The sequence below is a fragment of the Neovison vison genome, chromosome 8 (assembly GCF_020171115.1).
Source record: "Neovison vison isolate M4711 chromosome 8, ASM_NN_V1, whole genome shotgun sequence".
Classification (NCBI taxonomy): domain Eukaryota; kingdom Metazoa; phylum Chordata; class Mammalia; order Carnivora; family Mustelidae; genus Neogale; species Neogale vison.
This window is the reverse complement of record NC_058098.1, coordinates 75,394,261-75,409,762: the sequence shown is the minus strand read 5'-3', so window position 1 is coordinate 75,409,762 and position 15,502 is coordinate 75,394,261.

The following is a 15,502-nucleotide window of genomic DNA, read 5'->3' as shown; positions in this document are numbered from 1 at the left end:
AGGGATTCCCAGCTGTGAACCCCTCATAGATCCGAATGTCCACTGGGGCTGTGGAGTGGCTGTGACATGGTTTCCAGTGGGCATGGGGTGGGGGCAGGGTTCACACCGGGACAGGGTGGGTGGAGATGACGATAGGAAAACAAGCACAGTGCTCCTTTCCCAGCAGCCACACTCACCCACACCCTGCTGCCAGAAAGGCCAGCAATCCCTGCACCGTCTGATGAAAGATTACTCCAGAGTTTGCTGGGAAAGAGAGGAGACGGCAAAGGGATCAATGGTCGGAGATGAAGACCCTTTGTGCTTCTCTGCTCCCACCTTTATTGGTCCTACGGGATAATCACAAATCCTTATCACTGTTTCTCAAGCACAGAATGTGGGACAAAGGGTCTTACTGAAACTAGGAGGATCTGTTTAAGAGAAAGATACAATATGCTAATTTGCGTGTTCTGTGAGTTCTGCTAACCATAGCCAAAGGGACAATGCAGACATCTCTTAGATCACAGGGCGGCTGTCTGGGCTAAGAAAGCTTTAGGAAGGGAACTCTTGGTGCCATTCCTATGGCAGAGTGGTCATGCAGGCCTTGACATTCCAAAGGCCTACACCCTCTTCCAGAAACATTCCATCACCCCTAGGGGCATCTGTGTTACATATTAGCAAGCTAGGCATTATGGACGATTTCAGGCTCTGCATTAACCCCAACAAGGGAACCTGCCCCATCCCTGTCTGGTCTCTGCCTCTCTGCATGACTTCGAAGAGAATGAAAGCTCAAACAGGGCACATCTACACACAGGGGGAGGAAAGGTGAGATACTGTCTAGAAAGGGAAAGGGGGTCTTGTAGATGCACAACCCTCCACATGGATTCTCTTAACTCAGTGTGACTAGTGATACCTCAGTACCATCTGCCCTTCCCCAAACCCTCAACCAACAGACTCAGAGGGGAAACACTCACTGCACTGAGGCACTGTGGATGCTGGACACTTGCCTTGAGCAGTAACTCCACGATGGAGGAACTTCCCCGCCTTGCTTGCCTATGTAGCGCCCAGCTTCTATATTCCCTAGAAGAAGGAATGCCCTTTGGCCTTTTTTGTTAGCACTTGTGAGAAAGCCTAAAGGTAAAAGGCTGTGCCTTTGACCTCACAGAGGCATTCCTGATATGTGCATCGAAGAGAACCAGAGGCCCTGAGGCAGGTGTACTTTTAATAAACACCTCTAAAGATCAACCAGTTGAACAATATTAAAAAGGGAATAATAAAACACAAATGAAGAGTCATAGGACATATCAAGGAAACTAGTCATTTAAATAACCGAAGTTCCAACCTGAGGAATTCGAAACTGAGGGAAGATAGAGGAAAAATAGTAATAATCACAATAATAATAACAAAAAGTAATAATTAAAATTTTAGTATTTATTATTATAAATGTTTGCCTAACCTGAAGAACAATGTGATTTAAATCTCTTGCGTTGAAAGCCCTTGCTGAATCTACAGCATAGTGAAATGTACTAGTCTATATCATAGAGACACTTTTGACCTTCAAGAATAAAGAGACAATTTTGCAAAGTTACCTACAGGAAGAACATGTTATTTGCAAAGAAACAAGAATCCAAAACAACACTAAATTTCTCATTTGCAATAATGCAAGCTAGAAAATGATACAATAATGACTAAAGACTTGAACAAATAAATATAATCTAAATAAAGTTCTATACAAAGTAAAGTGTTACTTTTTTGATGAGGTAAGTTAGAAAAAAGGACTATACTGTCCTGTATGCTAAGAAAGATATACAAATCCCTACTCCAAGTAAAATGTATTCTAATATGTAATCAATATATGTATAATAAATCCAGTTGAATAGAAATGCATGATGAAAATTTTATGGAATTTGGGATACGTGTTCATTAATTTTCTTGAAATAGAGTTGGCTCTATTATTGCTAGGACCAAATAATTCTCAATTATGTTACTCGAACTCGGGCTTCCGGGTGGGAGGGAACACAGTCTTCTTAAGTTCTCACTCTGTAGGAAAGAGGGCCTGGAAGTACAATGCCTTGCTCTTAGAGTGAGCATGGTACACATCATAATTTAATGTTGGTGCATTAATGCACAGGTATAGATTATGTATACGTTTGGACATATGAAGAGAATCATCTATAGACTGAAAAGATATCTACATTAACATATCGTGGTGAGAAAATATAATCAGGACAAAACTAGAAAAAGGACCAAATTGAAAATAGGAAGCAATAAATCGAAGTGATTTTAATCACAAATTGAAACCGAGCAACAATTCTAAGTATATCTTTCACAAATTATCATCAGCCTTAATTCTCACGTCTCAAGAATACCTGGACTGATTTGGAATAGGCTCTGATTAGACCTGCTGTACTCAAACCTCATCTAGGCCAGATGATTCAGCAGAAAATACAATGCAAAAATGTATGCTGTTGCTGTGACACAGAAAGAAAGAATTTCTTCTAGTTATATTAATCTTTGAATTTTGATGTGCCCATCCAACTACTTCAAATACAAGGCGGTGAACATGTGGTTCCAGGTGTTTCTGATTTGGTGAATCTTAGTTCAATATGGGCAGCATAGATACCAAGCATCGACTATGACTTTGAGGGCAATAAAGGAAGCACCAGGAAGATGAATCCTGCATACATAGCTCTATCCTGCTTTCTTCTGCTATATAGACATCATTACGGTGCTTATTTGCTGGTCAGGGAGCAACCTGATTTGAAACTAAAATAAAAAATATCTAAGACTTTATTCTATTCATTTTTAAACCAGCCTTAGTGACTTGGCCTAGATAACATTTTAGCTCTACCCTGTTCTCATATGACACAGATTAGTAATTATCATGGTTGTCTTATAAAGTCTGAGTTTATTTGAATTTACTCAAATGTTCACCATATTTGCTCATACTGATTCCTTCATCCTACTTTCATTTTTGTGTTCAACTTCCCTCTCCATCGCCCTGAAGCATTCTGTGTTAGGTAGCAACTGCTGCAATTATGTTGAATAACAAAATTCTTTAATGGCTTACAACAATAAATATTTACTTTAACTCATGAATCTATGGGGCATTTGGAATATTTCTGCTTTAGGGTATGAACTGGGGTGGGTTTGGCTCTGTGCTTGTGGTCAGGTTCATGTCTGTTCCATCGGTATCATTGCTGGGTCCAGGTTAAAGGGGAACATGTACTTGGGGCTTATTTCCTCAAGGTGATCACAGGACCATAAGAGGCAAGCCAGACCCCACAAGAACATTTAAGAATATTTAAACTTTCTGCTTCTATTATGTCACTTATCATTGGCCAAACCAAGTCCCATGGCTACACTCAAAATACCTGGGCAGAGAATATATATCACCCATAGTGGACCCATAGTGGAAGGAACTGCAATGTAAGTTTTTAACAGAGATGATAATAACAAACAAACATACTGCACATATTTAGCATTGCAAGAAGTTCTGAGAGGAGAAACTTTGCCTTTGTTTAAAACTATGTCATTGGAAAGGGGCGCCTGGGTGGCTCAGTGGGTTAAGCCTCTGCCTTCAGCTCGGGTCATGATCTCAGGGTCCTGGGATTGAGCCCCGCATCGGGCTCTCTGCTCAGCAGGGAGCCTGCCTCCCCCTCTCTCTGCCTCCCCCTCTGCCTGCCTGTGATCTCTCTCTGTGTCAAATAAATAAATAAAATCTTAAAAAAAAAAAAAAACTATGTCATTGGAGTCCTTGATGTTACATGACTATGGAATTAGAGGTTAACATAATTTCCTTCAGGATGTTAATTTGCCTTCATTCTCTATTCCTTCTTTTAACTTTCTCTCTTTCCTTCTTTCCCTTCTGTATACATTTTTCTTTCTCTCTCTTCAGGATTCTGTTGTCTTTCTGAGACATTAGTTGCCCTTCTATTCCTTATATTGTAAATAAGCATCCTTTTCTTCTGAATTCCTATACGTTTTTGATATGTGCATGTGTTAATGTTTTTGTGTTATGCAATTTCATTATAATAAGTCTAGATGTAACATTTGTTTAAATTTATCTTCCTTCATTCTCTCTGTGTTTTGTGATTCTGGAGAGTGGTGTCTTTTATTAAATCTTGGAAAAAATCAAAGCCATTTATCTTCCAAATATCGCCTCTTTCATTTTGGGTTCCCTCTATTATAACCACTAAATCTCTTTTTAGTTAAGATTTTAGGACTTTCATTTTATCTAACATCTACCTTAACATTTCAATAATTTCCACAAATTTGTCTTCATGTTCACAATTATGAATTTCTACCTTACTGATAGGATATATATGTTATCAATAGACATACATATATGTGTGTATCTGTGCGTATGTAATCACTTTTCAGAAAGCTTATTAGTATTTCATGTATTCACAAAAGCTGGTTCTCACTTTGTGGATGAAATATCTTACTGAATTTAAATCATTTAAACACATCCATTTATTATTCTTTTTTATATAGTCAAGGATCAGTCCAAGCTTGGAGAGTTCTAATTCTTCTAATTGTGTCTGCTTCCTCCTGCTTGAGGTGAATTCCTTCTTGGTAAAGGGCTTTGGAATATTTAAATTATGACCACATATTCTGAGTGACTTCTTATTTCTATTTAATTCCTTTGTGACTTGAGTAGGAAGATGTGGTCTTCGGAATAACATGGCATTTACTTCTGTCAGAGCCCTTGAAATTTTACCATCCCAGAAAGCCATTTTAAAAGATAAAATCTTAGAATGGAAAAGAACTTTACTGTTTGGCCAGCAGAATTCAATCTCTATCCATGTAGAACTCTAGCCCTGTTCTTAGACTTCTCACAGATTTTTAGTCTTTCACTTTGAGACCTGAAAGAAAAGAAAGAGTCTCTGACTTTATTTTCAACAGTGCTGCTTTGTTGTTAGTCTGCCCTTTTCCTGTGAATTCAAACCTCATAGGGCCCCAAGGTCATTGTTCCTCTCTTAATTCCCAAACTAGGACTGATTCCCCCTCCACCACTCAGAGCAGCTCCAGACTGAAGTTGGGTATCAAATACCCCAAGGTTTGGTTCTTTCTTTGTTTCTGATTTGAGCCTTTAAAGATTTCTTAAGTGAAAGCTCAGCAATGTATTTAAATAGGATTTGTTACATTTTATCCATTATTTCTAGATGTTTGTAGCAGGAAAGTTTACACAGTAATCTTAATCTGCCAAATACCTGGAATTGGAAATATCTAATCTTCAATGTAAAGCTATTTACCTCAGCAAAAAATGATATATAATATCTGTTCTATCCATAAAATGTTTCATTTATATGTGTTTGGGTATGTATGTGTATGTCCATCTCTACATATGTTTAACAGATGATAAAATTAGCTATATTACAGGTCACATTCTTTGATTAGACTTAAAAATAAGAGACTATTAAATGAAAGACATGGTAAATAGTAAAGGAAATGTGTTTCTTCCAAAGAAACCAGAGATTAAAAGTGAATTACAAATTACTCAGAAGTTAAAGTGAAAAATTAACTTTATATCAATACTTTAAAACTTTTTTTTTAACCAATACTTTTAAAAATACTTTAAAAGCAAAATCAGTTTCCAGTGAGAGGAAAATGTGTAAATTATATGAATTTTAATAATTAGAAAAATATACTAAAAGTGAGTAAGTTTAATATTTAAGAAGCTAAAAATTAAAAAAAGAGAAGCATTTTAAAAATTAGTACATGATTAAATGAATACATAAAACAAAAATACTAAAATTAAAGAGATCTTAATCATTTAAAATAAGCCAGTGAAGGGGCACCTGGGTGGCTCAGTGGGTTAAACCTTTTCCTTCAGCTCAGGTCATGATCTCAGGGTCCTGGGATCAAGCCCCACATCGGGCTCTCTGCTCAGCAAGGAGCCTGCTTCCCCCCCTCTCTGTCTGCCTCTCTGTCTACTTGTGATCTCCCTCTCTGTCTCTCTCTCTCTGTTAAATAAATAAACAAAATATTTTTAAAAAAAGCCAGTGAAGTAAATAGACATCCAGAAAGCTCCTCAAATTAAAAAAAAAAAAACAAAAACAAAGAATTTTGCAAGAGAAAAAAATTACCATAAATGTGGATAGGTTTGTAAAGAGTTGGAGGATATTATTTAAATTTATTTTAAAGTATAAAAAGTATAGACTAATTATTTGATTTGGCCTCAAGTTGATTTTCTGTTTGGTTTTGTATTCATTATTCCTGTTATTATCATTGAAAGATAAATTAATTAAAAATTCATAAAAGTTTTGAAAGTGATGATCTCATAGGGACATACCTTACAGAAACCATAGTTTTAAAAATCTTGTTAACAAAATGGAATGACATTCACATGGGAGAATACAAATTATTAAACCAAAAAAACCCTTCAGAAAATACATAAATTTAGGTTAAAACTTGATATATGGCAAAAGTATCTTTGTACAGAATCTATTTGTGTAATTAATTGAGAAAAATATGGTATACTTAATAATAATTTATATTTATTATTTGTAGTGGGTAAGTAATTTATAGAGGACAATCTTACTTATTCTTTGAAACTACACAAGAGGAAGGTGATATAATTCCAGTTTTAAAGGATTATGAAAGGTCATGACTAAGTGGCCTGCTTCCTCACTTGTTTTTAGTCAAGGTGTTACATTGATTGGTTATCACTGATAGAAAACAATGTTAAACCTCTCCTTGGTGTCAATTATTTTGTGTTTTCAGACAGAATAAAATCATTAATTTGAAAGAAAGAATCTGAAAATATATACAAATGAAAAGAATGATTATGTAAAACTGGGGCCCAGGTATACCTTTTTATTTTATTTTTTTTTAAGATTTTATTTATTTATTTGACAGACAGAAATCACAAGTAGGCAGAGGCAGGCAGGGGGAGGGGAGAAGCAGGCTCCCTCCTGAGCAGAGAGCCTGATGAGGGGCTCGATTCCAGGACCCCTAGACCATGACCCAAGCTGAAGGCAGAGGCTTAACCTACTGAGCCACCCAGGTGCCCCCGCCCCCAGGTATACCTTTTTAAATAAGACAGTATTCTCAGACCCCATGAGGTAAAAGAAAATCATATTTGACAAAACAACAGTTTGATATTTTGAGTGTCAAAGGATGAACTGGATAATAACAAAAGTAAAATAAGAGAAATCAGCAAAAGTTATAAACTTGAAAAACTATTTTCGAGTAAAAATAATAAAATGGCAAATATCCTCCATATATATATATATATATATATATATTCTTCTACATATTTAAAAGAAACTTTTCAGTAGAAACATTAATAAAAGTTGTGAGCAAGCAAGTCAGAAAAGGTGAATATAATTCAGCAATAAACACTTTAAAATTTGCTCAGCCTTATTAATACTCAGGAAAATGAAAATAAATCCAACTAGATACCATTTTTTCTCATTAGTTTAAACAAATTTTGAAAGATAAATTCAGATCGCTACTGGGGGCATATAAGCACTTTCATGCATTGCTGACAGGAGCAAGGACCTTAAGGAAAGAAAAGTAGCAAGAGCTGGTAATTTTAAATATATACTCTTTGCCATGCATTCCTATATTTTTAAATCTATCTTATATTTTAAAACACTTAGATATAGGCACCTAAACCTAATTGCTTAGACTGGCAAAAAATATGAAATAGACACTTCCATTAGTATGAAAATAGTTACATAATTAATGATATATTATAGAACCTTATGCAATAATTAAAATAAATAATACATCTTTGCCTAGGAAATGCCCAGAGAAAACTGTTAGTTGGAAAGTGGTGTTAGACTGTATTTAAAAATGTACAAATGTATATAACATGTGTATATGCATACACATACATATAGACATATTTTTCATATCCTTAAAGGTTTTCTGTATCTAATTTGTGATTTATCTTACGTATATGGGCATTTTAACTTCCAATTAGCTGGACAAACAGATGGAGGTAGATACGGGGCTACAGAAGAGAAATACAAAGCCAAAGAGATAGGAAAGCAACGTAGGATAAGAAATGTCAGCTGTCTCAATGTCAGACATTCAAACAGAGAAAAACATCAGGTAACACACATGCTCAGAACATAGGGATTCTGAGAATCTGAATTTTCGGGTTAAAGTTGGTGTAAAATTCCTTTTAGACTATAACTGAGAGTTAAAAGTGTTTGAGAAATGTGTGCATTTCTCTTACTGTCTTAAAAATGTCATAGAAAGTCTTTAATATTTGGTTGAGATTTCTTAAGGTCTTATAGTGCTGTTGCTTATGTTTATAAAGATAATTCTTCTAACCGATGTTACAGCCATAGACATGAGTGTGCAAGAATACAGATTAAATACAACTGAGCTCTATGCCATAAAAGAGGGTATTTGGGGTCTTGAAGTTTTACTAGGAGACCAGGTAGTTGAAAGCTCAACAATTGTGCTTGTCAATGTAGTTACATATCACAACGCAACTGCAGAGCTTTAAATAAATCCAATTGTTCAGACCTTGATCTCCTTCTCCTGAAGCAGATAAAACTGAGACATGTAGGATTCCAGTAATGTATGTTTTTCAAAACTCCCAGTGAGTCAGATCCGCTTTCTTTGTTAAGAACAGCTCACTTCCTCAAGTACTCCCAACTGATAGGAAAGTAGGTCCCAGAGGTGCTGAAAATGAGACAAGGACTGTTTCCGGACTCTCAACCTCTTTAGTCATTTTAATCACTTGTTCTTGGTATTTTGCTTTTATTTGACTGTTCACATGCCCAGGTTCTAAGTGTTATGACTCAGCAAATCAGTGTTTTCTAAATCAGTGGTGCTTCAATGATGTGGCATCTACACAAACATTGACACAGGTGAATACAAGCATTTCCATCCTCCATCTTCTGCTTCAACTCAAACCAACATCTCTGATCACATGCACTAGTTCTCAGTTTCTCCTACTAGCTGTTTTTCCTCTCTTTGCCCCTCCCCTTTCAGACATTGCCCAAGATGTTGCACTCTTCCTCAATTCTCATATTCACACCCACTCCCTTTATTTGACTAGCTCCTGCTCCTGCTTTAGGTCTCCACTGAAGTGTTACTTCCTGGAGGAGGCCTTCCCTGCCACTGGGTTAAATTAGGTCCCAATGCTCTGCACAGTAATTTTACCACCCCTCATCAAAATATACATCTGACATTTAGAAGCTCATACATTTGGATGCCTGTTATATAGTAATTCATCAGTTAAGTGGTTGTTTACTAATCATCTCTGCTTCTGTACCAATCAGCTAGTTAATAGAAATCAGCAAAGTATTTCCAAATACATTTCAGTATTAGGGTGATATCCTGGGAAATTTTCCCATATTGACGGAAATAAGTAATTTGATGTGTACTTTAATTGACAACTAGATAGATGTCTGATGATAATTCCTAGGGATAGAACACATTCAGAAGTTGAGACAGTAAATTTACTTGTATTATGTGCCTCCTGCCCAGAGTGACATGGCCCCAATCTACCTTTCCAGGTTTCCATAGAAAAATCCTATATATTCTTTGGGTTCCTACTCATTTGAACTAATTTTAATTTTTGGTGCTAAGCTTGCCTTTTACTTTTCACCTTTGGAACATGTACTCATCCAAATCTGGTCTGAGATGACTGGGGTGTTTCCCTCACCACACGCTTTCCTCCTTCTCATACCCGATTCTCCATTTTTGTCTATCAGTTCCTTTATTTGTTAAAGTGCTCCATAGGATGGTTGGAATGGAAGAAATTAAACTCTCTAAGCTACACTTTATATGAGTAGCAGTCATAATTTTTTAAAAGGATTACTTACAGTCTGCTCAAACAACAAAGAACTTTGTGCCTCTCTTTTCCCTTTTGTGTACTAAGTTCTCCTGAAGGGCAAGGGAATTTACCTTATTAATTTCTCCACTCCTCAGTATAACTTAGTGCCTTGCAATAGCAGTACTTCACTCTATAGTTAAATACAACTACTTGGATAAGGAAGAATCCTATTCCTTGGCAAATAAACCTTGAATATGGAAGATATTAGTATAGCTTATATAAACTGTGAATATGGAAGATATTAATATAGTTTATATAAACTGTGAGAAAAATAAGAATCCCATTTAGAAAACCACTGAAATCTTTCAGAGTGTCAATGTTCCAAAAAGAAATCAATTTCCTAGTTACTTAATGGAAATCCAAGGGAAAATATTAATGCATTGACAGAGTTGAGCAGAAAATTACAAAGTAAGTTTGGTTCAAATGGTTATTTGTTATACACATACACACGCACATATACACACAGAAAAAAGTTAAAAATTGCCATGAAGTCTTTTTTAAAAATGTAGTTTATTTGCCTCTTGGCAAAGATTTTTGAGACTGCTGAAAAATCCTCCTACTAAACAATATATACTTTTTTTGGAAGAACAGATAGTAAGATTGTAATTATAATAAAATAATCTTGAGAACATGAACAAAAATGGCACCTCAAAATATTAAAGCATAAGTAAACAAATAAAATTCCCAATTAAAAAGTTATGACTTACTGGTCGTGTATACACGAAACCAAATGTACCTGTTTAAATGTGAAAATATTAACTAATTATTGAGGCACATTGTTTTCAAAATGCTAAGAAACTGGTTCATTTTTGCTGATGGGCTATTGACATCATGTGAGCACAGATTAAATGTCATAAACAAATATGAACAATTTTTTTCAAGGTAGGAAAAGGTATGAAGGCATGCAGTGTAAGCTAATAATGATTAATTGAGATTCAGAAATCAACAAAGTTAAATCTTAATTAGTAGGCAAGCAGGAAGGAATTTAAAATGAATAGCTTACGGCAAATACAAATTACACTGACTGACAATAAAGATGAGCAATTTCTCTGAAAGACGGTTACCTAAGGAAAATGTAAAAAAAAGTTATCATGAAGTTATACAGATTTGTCATATGAATAAAAGTATGTGGATCATACAGATTTTGGTTACTCTGACTTGAAAGAGTTAAGTATATAAAGCATGTACTATCCCACTGTATAATGGTCAGTTACTTAGGGCCTGATATTGACCCAAATGGATTTTCCAATTTTCTATTTTCACATTTTTCTGGCAGTAGTGTTCTAAATCTTCTATGTCTGCTGATCTGAAATCATGTTTACTACTTTATTTTGTAAAGATTAGCAAATAATACCTAAAAGACAGTTAGAACTTAATATGTCCTTGGGGATGAACACAAGTTGATAAGCATTACTTTGAAGTAAACATTACTCCTAGACTTTCCAAATTCTCAAATTTATAACTTCATGGAGAGTAGACATAGATTCTACTGTTATTGTCTTTTCTACTAAGTAAGTTGTTTGGTTAAAAAAAGAAATACTGGTTTTTGACTTTATAAAAGGCGGGAGAGGGCCCTTTTAAAAGATATAATGCAGTAGTTTTCTATTATTCATCAAAGTGGTAGGAAGAAGGCATAAAATCAAGTCAAGGGTCAAAGGCAGACACCTAAACTCTTTTCCTATTTTCAAGACCTTTAGAAAATTAATAACCTCTTAACATAATTTTTTAATGTAACTAACAATTCCTAGTTTGTGTTGATATTGTGATTAAGATAATATAAAATGGAAGCTAGAATTGTGACTGACATATGGTAGGTGATTAAAAATTGATTTTGTTTAGTATTAATAGACATTTTTTTCAAGAGGTATTGAAAGAGTTTTGTCCCACATGACAGTGACTGGTAGAGCTGCCTAGGATCTTGCATTTGAAACACCATTGACATTGTATCTAGACCGAGATCTGTAAGGGTTCATGAAGAGCTGTGGCAACATGAATGCAATATATATTTTGTTTTTGTTGAAACGTTGTTTGATTTCCTTAAAGTGATACAACATCATCATAATTAGAAATAAGTTCTCTTGCTTTTGGATTTGTAGACATTCAGGATAGAATGCTATTTTTGTTGAGACAGACTTCACCAATGTTACTGGAAATGATGGACATGTATGAGACAATTGATACCGTATATCTGAAGATGGGTGAGTGCATGTGACCATCAGTCACACCTAAAATAAAACACTGCATCTGCTACAGATGGAGTTTAAAGTCTATTAAACCAAGTGACATTGCTATAAATCTTGGTAAAAGCAAGGTATTATTACAGTTATTTATTTCTATAGTTACCTATTTTAAGAAATATCTGAAGCAATGTGTTTGATAAATTTAAGTCAAGGAAACTGGCCAGATCCTGAAATGAGTTTACATACTAATAATTGCACTCAAATAGAAATTTGATCAAAATAAGCAGCATGGTTTTTCCTTTTGACTTTTGCTTTACAGTGGAACTGGTTCATTCCAAATACATACTTTCCTTAGCAGCTGTACACTAATTTAGAATTTTTTAAGCCATGCCTAAGTTTGATTTATAAAGACTGAGATACGTAGTTATACCTTGAATAGTCCCTAGAATGACAGATTTTAAGAGTCCTCAGGCAATGCAGTATTAATTCACCAAATACTTATATGCTCCTCTTACATGCCAGGCACTATTTATGTACTTGGATTGCAACAATGAATGAAATAGAGACCTTCATTGTGGGACTTATATTTGGAAGTGGGGACATATAATAAAATTAAATATAATAGAAAAGTAAATTATGTAATGTATTTGAAGGTCTTAAGTGCTCTGAAAAAAATAGAAGAGAGTAAGGAGTAAGTTTTAATATTAAATAAAGTGATTGAATTAAGCTTTGTTAAGAAGACAGAGTGAAGGAAAACTTGATAGATGTCAAGGAAATTAGCTATTTCGTATATTCTTGACAAACTTTACAACTGGAAAGAATAGTTAGAACAGGGGACCTACAACTAGAGCACACCTGGCATGAAGAGTCCAGTGTGGCTAGAGCAGAGTAAGGGAGGTGGAAGCAGTAACAGATAAAGTCAGGGAGACAGGGGTCAGGTCCTATAAGGCCCTATTTTTTATTTGTTTGTTTGTTTTGTTTTGTTTTCTTAATTTATGTATTTGAGAGAGAGAGAGAGCACAAGCAGGGTGAGGGGCCCAGAGAGAGGGAGATGCAGACTCTCTGCTGCGCAGGGAGTCCAATCCAGGGCTCACTCCCAGGACCCTGAGATCCTGACCTGAGTCAAAGGCAGATGCTTTATTGACTGAGCCATCCAGATGCCCCAGGACCTTGGCTGTTTATGGACTTTGACAACAAAAGGGTTCTGAGCAGAGTACTGACATGACATGGTCTGATATTATAAGTGCCATTTGATCTTCTATGTTTAGAACAGATTAGTATGGAACAAGAATAAAAGTTAGAATAGCTAGGAGTCTATTGTAATGATCTAAGCAAGATATCCTGGGTAGCTTCAGTGAGTAGCAGTAGAAATGGCAAGGAATAGATGGAACCTATTCCATCTAAACATATTTTAAAGTCAGAATTAACAGGCTTTACTGAAAAATGTAATATGACATATAACAGGAAAAAATCAGGAAAACTTAATGTTTTTGATCCTACCCAATCATTCAGAAAAAATGAGTAGCCTTTTCCCATATAAGGCTGGCTATGAGTAGAACACCTTTTTTTTTTTTTTTTTTTTCAGATCAGAAATTCAGTTTTAAACTGCTTTTTAGTTGAATATTCAATTAGATAGTTTCAATTTTAGTTAGATAGTCCAAAGAGGACTTGGAGAGACAGTGGATATATGAGCCTGGAATTAGAAGCAAGGTTTGATCTGAAGATATAAATTTGGAAGTAATGGGCAGTTACAATGTTAAAGCCATTAATTTGAGCAAGACCATCAAGACAATGAGTATAAATAGAAAAGACTAGAAATGGTTCCTAGAGCATTCCAAACTTTGAAAGTTGTTATCCTATCCCTTGCTTCAGGGACCTTGTGAAGTAGAAATATATTATTATTCTAAGTGTGTAATATTTACCATTTGGACATTGTGTATAGAATAAAATTTCTTGATGCAGTTATAAGATGATTAAGTCTCCATAGGAAGGACTTTTTGTTTTGAGCTGATATTTTTGACTTTCCTGTTGAAAACAAATCTTCTTAAATATCTTATATATCTTTATGTAGAACTATATCCCTATCTAGAAGTCTCACTCATTTTAGAAGTCCAAATGCCTATAACCTGCCACACTACTCATTTACTATTCACCACCAAGTGTAAACACATATATACTCTGTTAGAGTAGGTAATCCACAGTGCAGTGGGTGAGAAATATTTAGAGAATAATGGATGTTAAAAGCAAATGGACCTGAATATAAATATACACTTTCCTGAGTTACCTTAAACAACTTATTTAGCCTCCTCAAGCCTTAGATTTCTTAAATATAAAATGAAGATAATGATAAGCAATTTTCTGATTTGTCATAAGTGTTGATATTAACGGATGCTAAGTCACTGAGAGGCTATTTTTGCTTCTATTGTTTTACCATGCTTATTACCACTGATTCATTATTTTATATTCAGTTTTTACCTGGTTTGGTATCTGGAGCTCTGGTTTTGTAATTATTTCTTTTAAAAATATACCTACATGATTCGGGGTCTTTGGGGATAAAATCTTTTTTTTTTTAATACACAGAATTTATTTTTTTCCGAGCTCACCTGGGCATAAGCAGTGAAATCTATTATATTCAGCAGTTATTTTCAATGCCAGTGTAGATGGCCTTCACAAATGTAAATTTTTCTCAAAATTGACTCTCTACTTTCCCCCCAAAGACATATATTACCTTGACTTCAACTTTCCTGTGTATTTAGAAATTATTACAATAAAGTGATGAGGAAAATAATCCATAATCCCTGAAAATAATGGGCAATTCTGGGTTATAGGAATAAAAGTTTGGCTGATACACAAAGATTCATATTCTCTCATTTGACTTTGACTGTTGGAGAGTCTTTAGAACAGTAGTGGTTAAGATTATGGCTTGGCTGCATTGCACTTCCTCTCCATAAAGGGCAGAAGAAAATAAGAGAACCTAGGGACCATCCTTCATCTGGATTCAGTGTGTACTGTCATCCTTAGAGTGGGGGCCCAACAAAGTGATCTGAGGATGGGTATTACAAAGAAATGTCTGTGGGGCTGGGATTGCTCAGCCAGCACTTCCCCTGAGTGGTTTACTTTGCTTCAAGCCTCTCATATTTTTCTGAAAAAGAGGTTACTCTGCAGAGTTCTTCCCTTCTAAAGAGATTCTCCCGAGATGGGGAAATATAAATATATATATATATATATATATATATATATATAACCACTTAATTACTGTCTCTGTTAAGTTAGTCATCCTCTCATTCCTCCAATAAGTATTTCTAAAAACTGAGTATGTATCAGGGACCTTCCCATGAGCAAGGGAGATAGAAGTCAAACAACTGTGGACTTTGCTCTATGGATGTTTATTCTCTATTGCGGAACTAAACAGAATCTGAGCACCGAGGAAGCACAAGTGAGATTCAAACCAATCAAGTGGGATTCTACCTAAGGAGACAGTGTCTAAGCTGAGTCTCCGTGGTTAAAAAGAAGTTGCCCAAGTTAAGAGGTAAGGAAG